The sequence below is a fragment of the Thamnophis sirtalis genome, unplaced genomic scaffold, assembly GCF_051295495.1.
Source record: "Thamnophis sirtalis isolate CommonGarterSnake01/CBP01778 unplaced genomic scaffold, rThaSir2_p1.2 scaffold_2, whole genome shotgun sequence".
NCBI classification, from domain to species: Eukaryota; Metazoa; Chordata; class Lepidosauria; order Squamata; family Natricidae; genus Thamnophis; species Thamnophis sirtalis.
In genome coordinates, this window is record NW_028261382.1 from 60,123,082 (window position 1) to 60,135,162 (window position 12,081).

Genomic DNA, 12,081 nt, shown 5'->3' on the forward strand with positions numbered 1-12,081 from the left:
AGAGAAGAGAGATTATGGAAGAGAGGAGGAGGTGAGGGAAGGGAAAGGAGGAGGAGAGGAGAAAAAAGAGAAGAAAGATTACAGAAGAGAGGAGGAGAGGAGAGAAGGGTGGGAGTGAGAGAGAGAGAAAGAGGGAAAGAAAGAGAGAAAGAGATACAAAGGACAAACTGGGGAAGTTTAAGTCATGAACTGTAATAACCATCTTTACCCTGCAAGATTTAAGATCTAGTTATTGGGAATAAGTTTATTTATTTATTTATTTTGGCTTTTCACCCAACATCCCAAATGCCACTGGCCCTAGCTGGTTCGCTCATTCCATTTATTTCACTTTTCCGTAATCAATCCCAGGTGTGACATTGATCACAACATCTGGCTCCGTGCCTCCCTCCCTTCCTCCCTCCCCATTCACAAATGGCCTGGAAGCCGACAAGCTAAATCTCAAATATTTCACACTCCGCTTTGTGCCAGAAGAGCTTGGAAAAAAATATGTCTTGCATCTGTTCGGCAGAGAAGCAGTGCTCCGAGTCTGCCGCCTTCCGGACACGGACACCTCGCAGTAGATGGAGAACCTTCGGCGATGTGCCTCGAGGCCCTCACCTGGTCAGCCTTGCGTAGCAAAGCAGATAGTGATGCGGTGGCTCAGGGGCTAAGACACTGAGCTTGTCGATCAGAAAGGTCGGCAGTTCGGCGGTTCGAATCCCTAGTGCCGCGTAACGGAGTGAGCTCCGGTGACTTGTCCCAGCTTCTGCCAACCTAGCAGTTCGAAAGCACGTAAAAGTAGAAAAATAGGAACCACCTTTGGTGGGAAGGGAACAGCGTTCCGTGCGCCTTCGGCGTTGAGTCATGCTGGCCACATGACCGCGGAGGCGTCTTCGGACAGCGCTGGCTCTTTGGCTTTGGAACAGAGATGAGCACTGCCCTCTAGAGTTGGGAACGACTCCTCAGTGAGGTGCTGTCATTAGGCAGATCATATTAGTGGCCCCTGAAGACTCCGGAGGGCGAAAAACAGCCCAACACGCAAACCAGAAGTCGGTTCCTTCAGGGCAGCCTCCGGAGGGTGAAAACTGGTAAAAAAATCCAGGCAGGAAATCAGCTGGCCAGCACGCACGCTGGAGCTAACAGGGCAATGCCTTGTGTGCCCTCAGAAATAGCTCCATGTATCACCATCCCTTGTATTGGGTCTAGTTCAACCCCTGCCTGAGCATGGGGTTGGACTAGAAGACCTCCAAAGTCCCTTCCAACTCTGCCATTCTATTCTATATCTTTTTATTGTTATTATTTTTGCAAGAAATGGGAAAAGCCCATTTCTCAGATCCAGGGGACCAAATCAGGACCCTGCTGTAATGCCACAATGGAAGACGTTCTGGCACAGACGGGATGTTTTTTCTTTTTATGATCACTGTTGTTGTTGGTCCCAAATGCCTTGCAGATGTTGCTGGCTGCTGACTGCATCCCTGGCGACTTGGCAGCCGGCCACCAAGATGCTAAACTCTTCACCCGCCGTGGGGTGAAAGCAGCAACGGAGGGGGGACTGAGTCACCACGAGGGCAGCAGCAGAAGAAAAGGGGGGCCCCGCTCAATTCCCCAGCATTGGAAGTGTTTCAGATCAACTTAGCTGGCTCCTAAATCAACATTAAGGTAAAGGTTCCCCTCGCACATCTGTGCTAGTCGTTCCCGACTCTAGGGGGCGGTGCTCATCTCTGTTTCAAAGCCGAAGAGCCAGCTAAGACTCAGCTAAGAACTCCTTAATGGGGTTGGCCCCTATGTAGATACTCACTGTGTAGATACTCATGTGGAGACTCTAGAAAGAGTGCAGAGAAGAGCAACAAAGATGATTAGGGGACCGGAGGCTAAAACATATGAAGAACAGTTGCAGGAACTGGGTATGTCTAGTTTAATGAAAAGAAGGACTAGGGGAGACATGATAGCAGCCTTCCAATATCTCAGGGGTTGCCACAAAGAAGAGGGAGTCAAACTATTCTCCAAGGCCCCTGAGGGCAGAACAAGAAGCAATGGGTGGAAACTAATCAAGGACAGAAGCAACTTAGAACTAAAGGGAAATTTCCTGACAGTGAGAACAATTATTCAGTGGAAGAACTTGCCTCCAGAAGTTGTGAATGCTCCAACACTGGAAGTCTTTAAGAAGATGTTGGATAGTCATTTGTCTGAAGTGGTGTAGGGTTTCCTGCCTAGGCAGGGGGTTGGACTAGAAGACCTCCCAAGGTCCCTTCCAACTCTGCTATTCTATTCTATTCATACCTCACTGACTTTTTTCTGTACCGCTTGGAAGAGTTTTGAGCCTTTCATCCTAAACTTTTGAACGTCCTCTTGAGGCCTTCCACTCCGTGTGGTGCCTTTTGGAGGACCGGGTCAACGTTTGACCTGGAATCTGGTTCTCCTTTCCTCCTCTCTTATTCTACCTTTTGCCCCCAAGGGTTCAAATATCGTTCTTCTAGGCATCCGACAGCTTTACATATGACTCGAGGCACAGAGAGCCTGGGCACCAATCCAGAAATGTGAGCAGCAGAGGAACGGGAGAGCCGAGCCAGGAAATTTTACATCCATCCATTCAGGACTCGTGCCAAAGACGACAAGAAAATGCAGTTGCGCGCACAAGGCCAGCGACTACACACACACACACACACACACACACGCACACACACACACAACCACTCTGCAAAAACTGGAGGCCTCCCACTTCCATTTTTGCAAGGATCTGCCTGGAACGGCAAAGAAAATTGTTATCGAAGTGGCAGGAAAATTATCGCCTCCTTCGGGCTGGATTGGGGGGGGACACTTGAGTGAAAACAGATTGCGGGCGAATTTTCACTGCGGGCACACCCGTTAGCTCCGAATTATTTATCGCTATTATATCAAGGACAGTGTGAAATCGCAGCTGCCAGTTCTTTCGATGGGGTTGGCTTCAATTTGCATCGCGTTCTTCCCCGGAATGTAGGAGATATTGTCATATCTCAGCGGAATAGAGACCAGCCAGGCAGTTCGTAAGCTGGTTTTGCTCCATCCTACGACCTGTCTTGCCAGGGTGGTTAAGTGGATCACTGCGGTTGCGAACAACACGGCCGTTAAGTGAATCTAGCTTCCCCCATTGACTTTGCTGATCAGAAGGTTGCAAAAGAGGAGCGTTGGTCCCCAGGGCATTGCAACCGTCGTAAGTACATGACAGTTGCCAAGCATCTGAATTCTGATCATGTGACCAAGGGGATGTTGCAACAGTCGCAAGTGTGAAAAACGGTCATAAGTCACTTTTTTCGGCATCATTGTGTAAATTTGAATGATAACTACAGTGGTGGGTTCCGGGCAGTATGGACCGATATGGGCGTACCAATAGTAGTGGGAGCAGCGGCCACCGTTCCAGTATGGTGACTCCAGGGGTGGGTTCCTGCCAGTTCTAACCACTTTTATAGAAGAGGTTCCACAAATCTACCGTGCCGTTTAGAACCGGTTCCAGCTCCCTCCCCCCTGCCCGTCTGCACATCATCAAGATGAAGAGCGAGAGGAGGAATTCTGGGAGTTGAAGTCCACAAGTCTTAAATCTGTCAAGTTTGAACACCCCTGGGGGTTTTTTCTCTAAAGGGTTAGGGGTGCAAGGGTCTTGTAACTTGACAGCTTTAAGACTTGCGTGCTTCAATGCCAGAGTTCCTGAGCCAACATGACTGGAGGAGGAATTCTGGGAGTTGAAGTCCACAAGTCTTAAAACTATCAAATTTGAACACCCCTGGGGGGTTTTTTTCTAAAGGGTTAGGGGTGCAAGGGTCTTGTAACTTGACAGCTTTAAGACTTGCATGATTCAAATGCCAGAGTTCCTGAGCCAACATTTTGGTTGCTAAGCAAGAGTGTTGTTAAGTGAGTTTCACCACATTTTACAAGTTGGCCACGCCCACCCAGTCATATGACTGCCAAGCAACTCCCACTCGGTCACATGGGCTGGCAAGCCACTCCCACTCGGTCATGTGGCCGGCAAGCCACTCCCACTTGGTCATATGACTGCCAAGCCACTCCCATCTGGTCACATGGCCAGCAAGCCACTCCCACAAAGCAGGCCACACCTACAGAAGAGGTTCTAAAAAAATTTGAAACCCACCACTGGGTGAATCGTTTGACCCGCCTACGTTCTATGGCTGTTTATAATGCGACTGGCCACAGCATGCGGTGCCTGCGCAACCACCGTCGAGCATCTGGGTGTCGCAGGGTAGTGGGGTGTGTATGCGTACTCAGCCCACATGCCCAACAGAGGACGCCCGGCGCCGTGCGCAACGTACTGGTTGCGACGGGATCCGGAACCCACTACTGGATCACTAAATGTTCTGTTGTAACTCAAGAAGTACTTGTAGGACTAGGGACTCCCGTGCAACCACGAGGAAATTCATTTAAAAACCAAAGTCACGTTGCTCTATCAATCTTCAAGCAAAGAAAAACCTCTTCAGGCTCTGAAATGCCTGCCCGGTTCCCCCCACAGCTGAAAAGAAAAGGAGGGGGGGAAAGGTTTTGTCTGTGAAAGTCACGGAAAGAGAGTGATTGTTGTCATTATTTATCACGGTTTCTGGCTCTGAAGTGACAGGATTAAGCGGAGGGCCTGACGCAATGTCTCCTCCGGTGAGTCAGGTTGTATCAGCAGGTGTGACAAGTCTTGGGGAAAACGGGAGGAAATAAATCTCCGGCAAGATTGGGATTTTTAAATATATACGTATACGTGTAAGATCAAAGATTGGGAGAGAAGACTCCAGCTGGTTTCATCTGACGCTGAAATTTCCTCAAAGCCTTTCGCCCCTCCGAGCAAGACATCTGTTAGGGCCTCTTCTCTCAAGATGGTTTTAGAATTTCTTTTTTTTCTAAGTTTCAAAAGCGGGGAAAGGACGAGTTTATTTCATACTAGCTGATAACCTGAGGCAGCCCGGGCAGTTATGTATTCATCCCAACCCTGTATTAAAGGGATTCCCCCTTGTGGAGTACTGTGAAGCCGTTACCATGGCAACTCCACTGCGCTGTACATTAGAAGCTGTTTTCAGGCACAACAGGCTGTATCTTAACAGAACTTGAATCCAAAATGCACGCTATCGCTGTCAAAAGTACTGTGACTTGACACAGTATAATTCAGACCTTTTCATTTCAGCGGCCCAGGCGTTCCGGAGTTATAACTGTAACACACACACACACGGACACACACACATATACCAAGGGGTGTTAGAGGTGTCTTACCCCCACAATATTTGTTTCCAGAAAGTAAGTCATCTTTGTACCAAGTTTGGTTGAAATTGCTTGAGGAGTTCTAGAGTTATGCTGGAACATACACACAGAGAGAGCCATTTTTATGTGTATAGATGTCTCCTGCTTGAGCAGGGGGTTGGACTAGAACAGTGTTTCTCAACCTTGGTGACTTTAAGCCCTATGGACTTCAACTCCCAGAATCCCCCAGCCAGCATAGCTGGCTGGGGAATTCTGGGAGTTGAAGTCCACAGGACTTAAAGTCACCAAGGTTGAGAAACACTGGACTAGAAGACCTCCAAGATCCCTTCCAACTCTATTGTTCTGTCTTCTAAAGATACTGATTTAAATGATTTTTCCTAAAACCTAGTTGTTGAAAGGAACATTATCTTTTAAGAGTCACATGTCTGTCCCTTGGGACTTCAATCAGTAAATTCAACACAGGTTTTTTCCATTCCTTCTATCTGTTGACCTTGGCAATTCTCCCCCCCCCCAATCCCCCAGCATCAAAAAACATCTGACAGAGCTGAGAACTGGGGAAGCCATTCCCCATACAGAAACAAGAAGAAAAAAAAGAAAGAAAGAAATTTTGGCCAATATGTTTTATTCATAAAAAGCTTTTCTCTTGAAAGTGCACAGTAGTTTAAAAAAAATAAAAAGGAACTCTGGATACACACACATAAACGCACACAATATAAATACTACTTAATAAATTGCTAGAAACCTTAAGAATTAGCCCTGTGAGAGTTGCTGTATTCTATTTCCTTTGGAATTATATCAACATTTAAAATGATATTTTTAAGTACTAAAGAGCAGGTTTAAAAAAAAAGTGAAAAATTGGTACCAGAGATGTAGATTGAGACTTTTCGTTATAGTTTTTCAATTTATCACAACTGGCGGTAATATAATGGTAGGGTTCGCGATGGCTCAGTGGATAAGATGCTGAGCTTGTCGATCAGAAAGGTCGGCAGTCCGGCGGTTCGAATCCCTAGTGCTGCGTAACGGAGTGAGCTCCTGTGACTTTTCCCAGCTTCTGCCAACCTAGCAGTTCGAAAGCACATAAAAAATGCAAGTAGAAAAATAGGAACCACCTTTGGTAGGAAGGGAACAGCGTTCCGTGCGCCTTCGGCGTTGAGTCATGCCGGCCACATGACCACGGAGACGTCTTCGGACAGCGCTGGCTCTTCGGCTTTGAAACGGAGATGAGCACCGCCCCCTAGAGTCGGGAACGACTCCTCAGTGAGGTGCTGTCATTAGGCAGATCATATTAGCGGTCCGTGGGATTTAAAATTATGAATTTATTGGTTCCTGAGGTCCGAAAGGGTGGGAGAGAGAAAGAGGTCCTCTGTTAACATCATCCAACAACAACAGATCCTTTGTTATTGTTATCTTAGAGGAAAAGTTGTAAAAAGAGAGGCTGCCCTAGATTTCTTAGGGGTTTCTGCCATCTAGTGGTAAGACATGAGCATTACGTAAGAAAGTAAATGGACCGCACAACCATTGCAACACCATCATAGCAGGCCTTAAGATGCTGAGAATTTTAAGGCACCTTTAATTTGGCTGACTCACTTTGCTGACTCATTTTGGCTGTCCTTGACTCACATTCAATTGTTCAGGGACCATTTGAAGTTACATCAACACTCACCCTTTTGTTTCTTAACTTTTATTCTTTTATGAATGTCTTAACTCTGGAAAAGACTCCTGAGAGTCTCTTGGACTGCAAGGCGGTCAAACCGGTCAGTCCTAGAGGAGTTCAACCCTGACTGCTCTTTAGAAAGCCAGATCCTGAAGAGGAAACTCAAAGACTTTGGCCACCTAGTGAGAAGGAAGGGCTCCCTGGAGAAGAGCCTCATGCTGGGAACGATGTTGCTCCATCAGTCACGCTATCCATCTATCTATCTATCTATCTATCTATCTATCTATCTATCTATCTATCTATCTATCTATCTATCTATCTATCTATCTATCTATCTATCTATCTACTTACCTATGTATCTACCCATTTATCTATATCCATCATCTACCTATCTACCAACCTATTCCTGTCTATCTCCCTATCTCCCTTGGACTGCAAGGCCATCCAACCGGTCAGTCCTGGAGGAGATCCACCCTGACTGTTCTTTAGAAGGCCAGATCCTGAAGAGGAAACTCAAAGACTTTGGCCACCTAATGAGAAGGAAGGACTCCCTGGAGAAGAGCCTCATGCTGGGAACGATGTTGCTCCATCAGTCATGCTATCTATCTATCTATCTATCTATCTATCTATCTATCTATCTATCAATCTATCTATCATCTATCGATCAATCAATCAATCAATCAATCTATCATCTATCGATCATCTGTCTGTCTGTCTGTCTATCAATCGATCGATCTATCTACCTACCTACCTACCTACCTACCTACCTACCTACCTACCTACCTACCTATCCCTATCTATCTACTTAGTATCTACCCATTTATCTATATCTATCATCTATCTATCTACCAACCTATTCCTGTCTATCTCCCTATCTCCCTTGGACTGCAAGGCCATCCAATCGGTCAGTCCTAGAGGAGATCAACCTTGACTGCTCTTTAGAAGGCCAGATCCTGAAGAGGAAACTCAAGTACTTTGGCCACCTAATGAGAAGGAAGGACTCCCTAGAGAAGAGCCTCATGCTGGGAACGATGGAGGGCAAAAGAAGAAGGGGACGGCAGACAATGAGGTGGCTGGATGGAGTCACCGAAGCAGTCGGCGTGAGCTTCAATGGACTCCAGAGGATGGTAGAGGACAGGAAGGCCTGGAGCAACATTGTCCATGGGATCGCGATGGGTTGGGCATGACTTTGCAACTAACAATAACAACAAAATACAAGGAAAAATTGAAATAGGAAATTGGGGAGAAAAAAAAATATGAGGGTGGGGGAAGGAAAAAAAAGTGCTGAGGTCCGACTCTTTTTCGGATAACATTCCAGCCTCAATGTTTTACGTTTTACACATTCGTATATAACTAGCCATTTCTAGAACAATAAATCTTTCTAATGGGCAAAAAGTCCAAGTTTCATTTTTTTTTCATCACAAGCACAAAATCCAGAGGAAATATCCAAATAAAAAACATAAATAAATATATCCTCAATTTAACTATTTCTGCTTTACCTTCTTTACTGTGGAAATTATACACACATTCACACACACAGCATATATGCACACATATATTTTACATACACATACATACATACTATAATTTACTATAAAGATTACTTAATCATCTTTATAAACTATCACCTTTTTAAAAACTTCCCCTTAACATAAATACCTACATTAAAGCTCACTTTCAGACCAATAAAATTCCAACTAACTCATTAAATTGAAATCACTCCAAGTTAAAAGGTAAAGGTTCTCCCTCACACATATGTGCTAGTCGTTCCTGACTCTAGGGGGCGGTGCTCATCTCCGTTTCAAAGCTGAAGAGCCAGCCCTGTCTGAAGACGTCTCCGTTGTCATGTGGCCGGCATGACTCAATGCAGAAGGTGCGCGGAACGCTGTTACCTTCCCACCAAAGGTGGTTCCTATTTTTCTAATTGTATTTTTTTTACGTGCTTTCGAACTGCTAGGTTGGCAGAAGCTGGGACGAGTAGCAGGAGCTCACTCTGTTATGCGGTGCTAGGGATTCGAACTGCCAACCTTTCAATCGACAAGCTCAGTGTCTTAGCCACTGAGCCACCGCATCCCTCTAGGAAAGGATGTCTTTCTTGTAAACATCCTTCTTAAAAGCTCTAAAATTTTCTTTTAAGCTAAGTCCTCACTCTTATGACCATTGCAGCACTCCATCATAGGATCAAAATTAGGGTGCTCGGCGATCCACACATATTTACGATGGTTGCAGAATCCCAGGGTCACATGATCATCATCAGCTGGCTTCCACCAGGCGAAGTCAATGGGGGGGGGGGAACCAGATTCATTTAACGACAGCATGAGTCACTTAATGACTGCAGGGATTTGCCTTAACAACAGAGGCAAAAAATGTCCTATGCAGTTGGGTGTGACTCACCAACCGCCTTGCTTAGCAGCAGGAATTCTGTTCCCAATTGTGGCCGTTAAGTCAAATACTTCCTGTACACTTTCTACCTGTGTTATCAGACAAGCTAAAGGTAATCAATAAATCAGGGTTTGTGTTCCTTGTTATTGTTGTTAGTCGTGAAGTCGTGTCCAACCCATTGCGACCCCATGGACAACGGTCCTCCAGAACTTCCTGTCCTCTACCATTCTCTGGAGTCCATTGAAGCTCACGCCGATTGCTTCGGTGACTCCATCCATCCACCTCCTTCTCTGCCGTCCCCTTCTTCTTTTGCCCTCCATCGTTCCCAGCATGAGACTCTTCTCCAGGGAGTCATTAGGTGGCCAAAGTCTTTTGAGTTTCCTCTTCAGGATCTGGCCTTCTAAAGAGCAGCCAGGGTTGATCTCTAGGACTGACCGTTTGGATGGTCTTGCAGTCCAAGGGATTCGAAGGAGTCTTCTCCAGCACCAGAGTTCAAAGGCCTCCATTCTTTGGCTTCCTTCCTTCTCATTAGGTGGCCAAAGTACTTGAGTTTCCTCTTCAGGATCTGGCCTTCTAAAGAGCAGTCAGGGTTGATCTCCTCTAGGACTGACCGGTTGGATGGCCTTGCAGTCCAAGGGATTCGCAGGAGTCTTCTCCAGCACCAGAGTTCAAAGGCCTCCATTCTTATGGTCCAACCTGCACAGCCATACATTGCATCTGAGAAAACCACAGCCTTGACTAGACACACTTTTGTTGGCAGGGTGATGTCTCTGCTTTTTAGGATGCTGTCTAGATTTGCCATAGCTTTCCTCCCTAGGAGCAAGCGTCTTTTAATTCCTTGGCTACAGTCCCCACCTGCGGTGATTTTGGAGCCCAGGAAAATAAAATCTGTCACTACCTCCATTAAAATCTGTCACTACCTCCAAAGGTAATCATTAAATCAGGGATCCAAAGCTGGCTTGCACTACCCCTCCCCAAACTACATCATCTGCCAATGGTACTGCTGCCACCACTTTGTGCCCGTTTTGATTTTTAATGTCTAATTTATTTATTTCATTTATACCCTGCCGTTCCGCTCTTAGGCAACTAAGAAAGTGAAATTGTTTGTGCCTGAAAGAGCGTCTTGCATAATCAAAAACCCATCCGTTATTTTTGCTTCACTGGCTAATTTAAGCTCGTCTGCAAAATAGGTTACATGGATTATTAATGGCTTCAAAATCTTATACCGGCTGCTATGAAAAAGCTGATGTCATCCTCGCCTACAACTCGCCTATCAATACACAACCGTCGTATTTTTAAGCATCTTAAAAGCAGCCGTTAAGAAAATACACATCGAAATCCAAACAAATGAAGCTTTTTTCAACCAGAGAGAGGAACCTTAGGAATTTGCTGATCTGTTTATATCTCTGTTTACATCCTTTGTTTCTAGATCTTGTACCCAAAGCTATCGAGAACAATAAAAAACACCATATTGTAAGGCGGTTTATTATTTAAAAAACAGAGAGGTGGCGGGAAAGAGCCAGTCCACAATGCAAAGGAGAATATGCTTGCTTGGGGAGGCCTTTAGTTTTCCAAGCCTGATCCAAAGCAGTTTTTAAAAATGTTTAAATTAATTGGAGATGTAACCAGATAGTAGTTGTATAGCCTTAATTGTCATGGTACATCAAGTATACAATGAAATTGGTTTGTTGATGATGAGGGCATCAAATCAAATCAAATCTCTTACAGCCAGAAGGCCAAGAGGAAACAGGCGCCAGTTTCAGAAGATTGCAAAACAAAATCCTCTTTCAAAATACGCAATGGAGGAATAATTGAATCAATAATTTCACTTTCGTCTTTATCTTCTTCACCGTCATTCCCTACGTTCTTTTTTCATTGTCCTCTTCCTCTTTTTCTTCATCACTTTCTTCCTCCTCCTCTGCAGTTTGTACTTCTCACTTTCTTCTTCACCATGACTTTGTTCTTCTAGTTCACCTTCCTCTTCTCCATCTCTACAGTCCTTTCCCCATCCTCTTCTTCTCACTTGATTCACCACCATCTTATTCATCTCCACATTCCTCCCATCCTTTTCTTCCTCTTCCTCTTCCCCATCTCTTTGTTCCTCTTCTTCAGTTTTCTGCTCCTCTTCTCCATCTTTAGTCTTCCTCCTCATTTCTCCAGCCTCATATTTGCTCTATCTCTGAGCTGGGGGAAAGGGAACCGCCAGGAGATCCTCGGTGCTCTCTGTGCTGGGGGAAAGGGGACCACCAGGAGATCCTGGGTGCTCTCTGAGCTGGGGGAAAGGGGACCACCAGGAGATCCTGGGTGCTCTATGAGCCAGGGAAAAGGGAACCACCAGGGGATCCTATAGGTTGAGGATCTTGGTCTCTCTGAGCTGGGGAAAAGGGAACCACCAGGAGACCCTCACCATCATCCTGTCCTTTTCATCATCTCCACATTCCACTTTTCTCCTCTTCTTCGCCATCACTTTATTCCTCTTCTTCTCCATTTTCAGTCTTCCTCCTTCTTTCTCTGTCCTCCTTTTCACATGGTCCTCCACTATCATCTTGTCTTCTTTTCCATCTCCACATTACTCCCAGCCTTCATCCCTTTCTTCCTTCTCTTTATTTTCTTCTTCTCCATCTTGACGTTTTCCCCTCTTCCTCCTTCTCCATCAAGACTTTGTTCCTCTTTTTCTCCATCCTCTTCTTCACACTCACCTCGTCTTCATTCTCTCCAGTCTTCTCATCCTTCATCCCATTCTTCCTGTTCATCTTCACCCTCACTTTGCTCCTCTTCACCTTCCTCCTCTTCTTCTGTCTTCTCCTTTCTCCCACCTCCTCTTCCCACTTGCTCCTCCA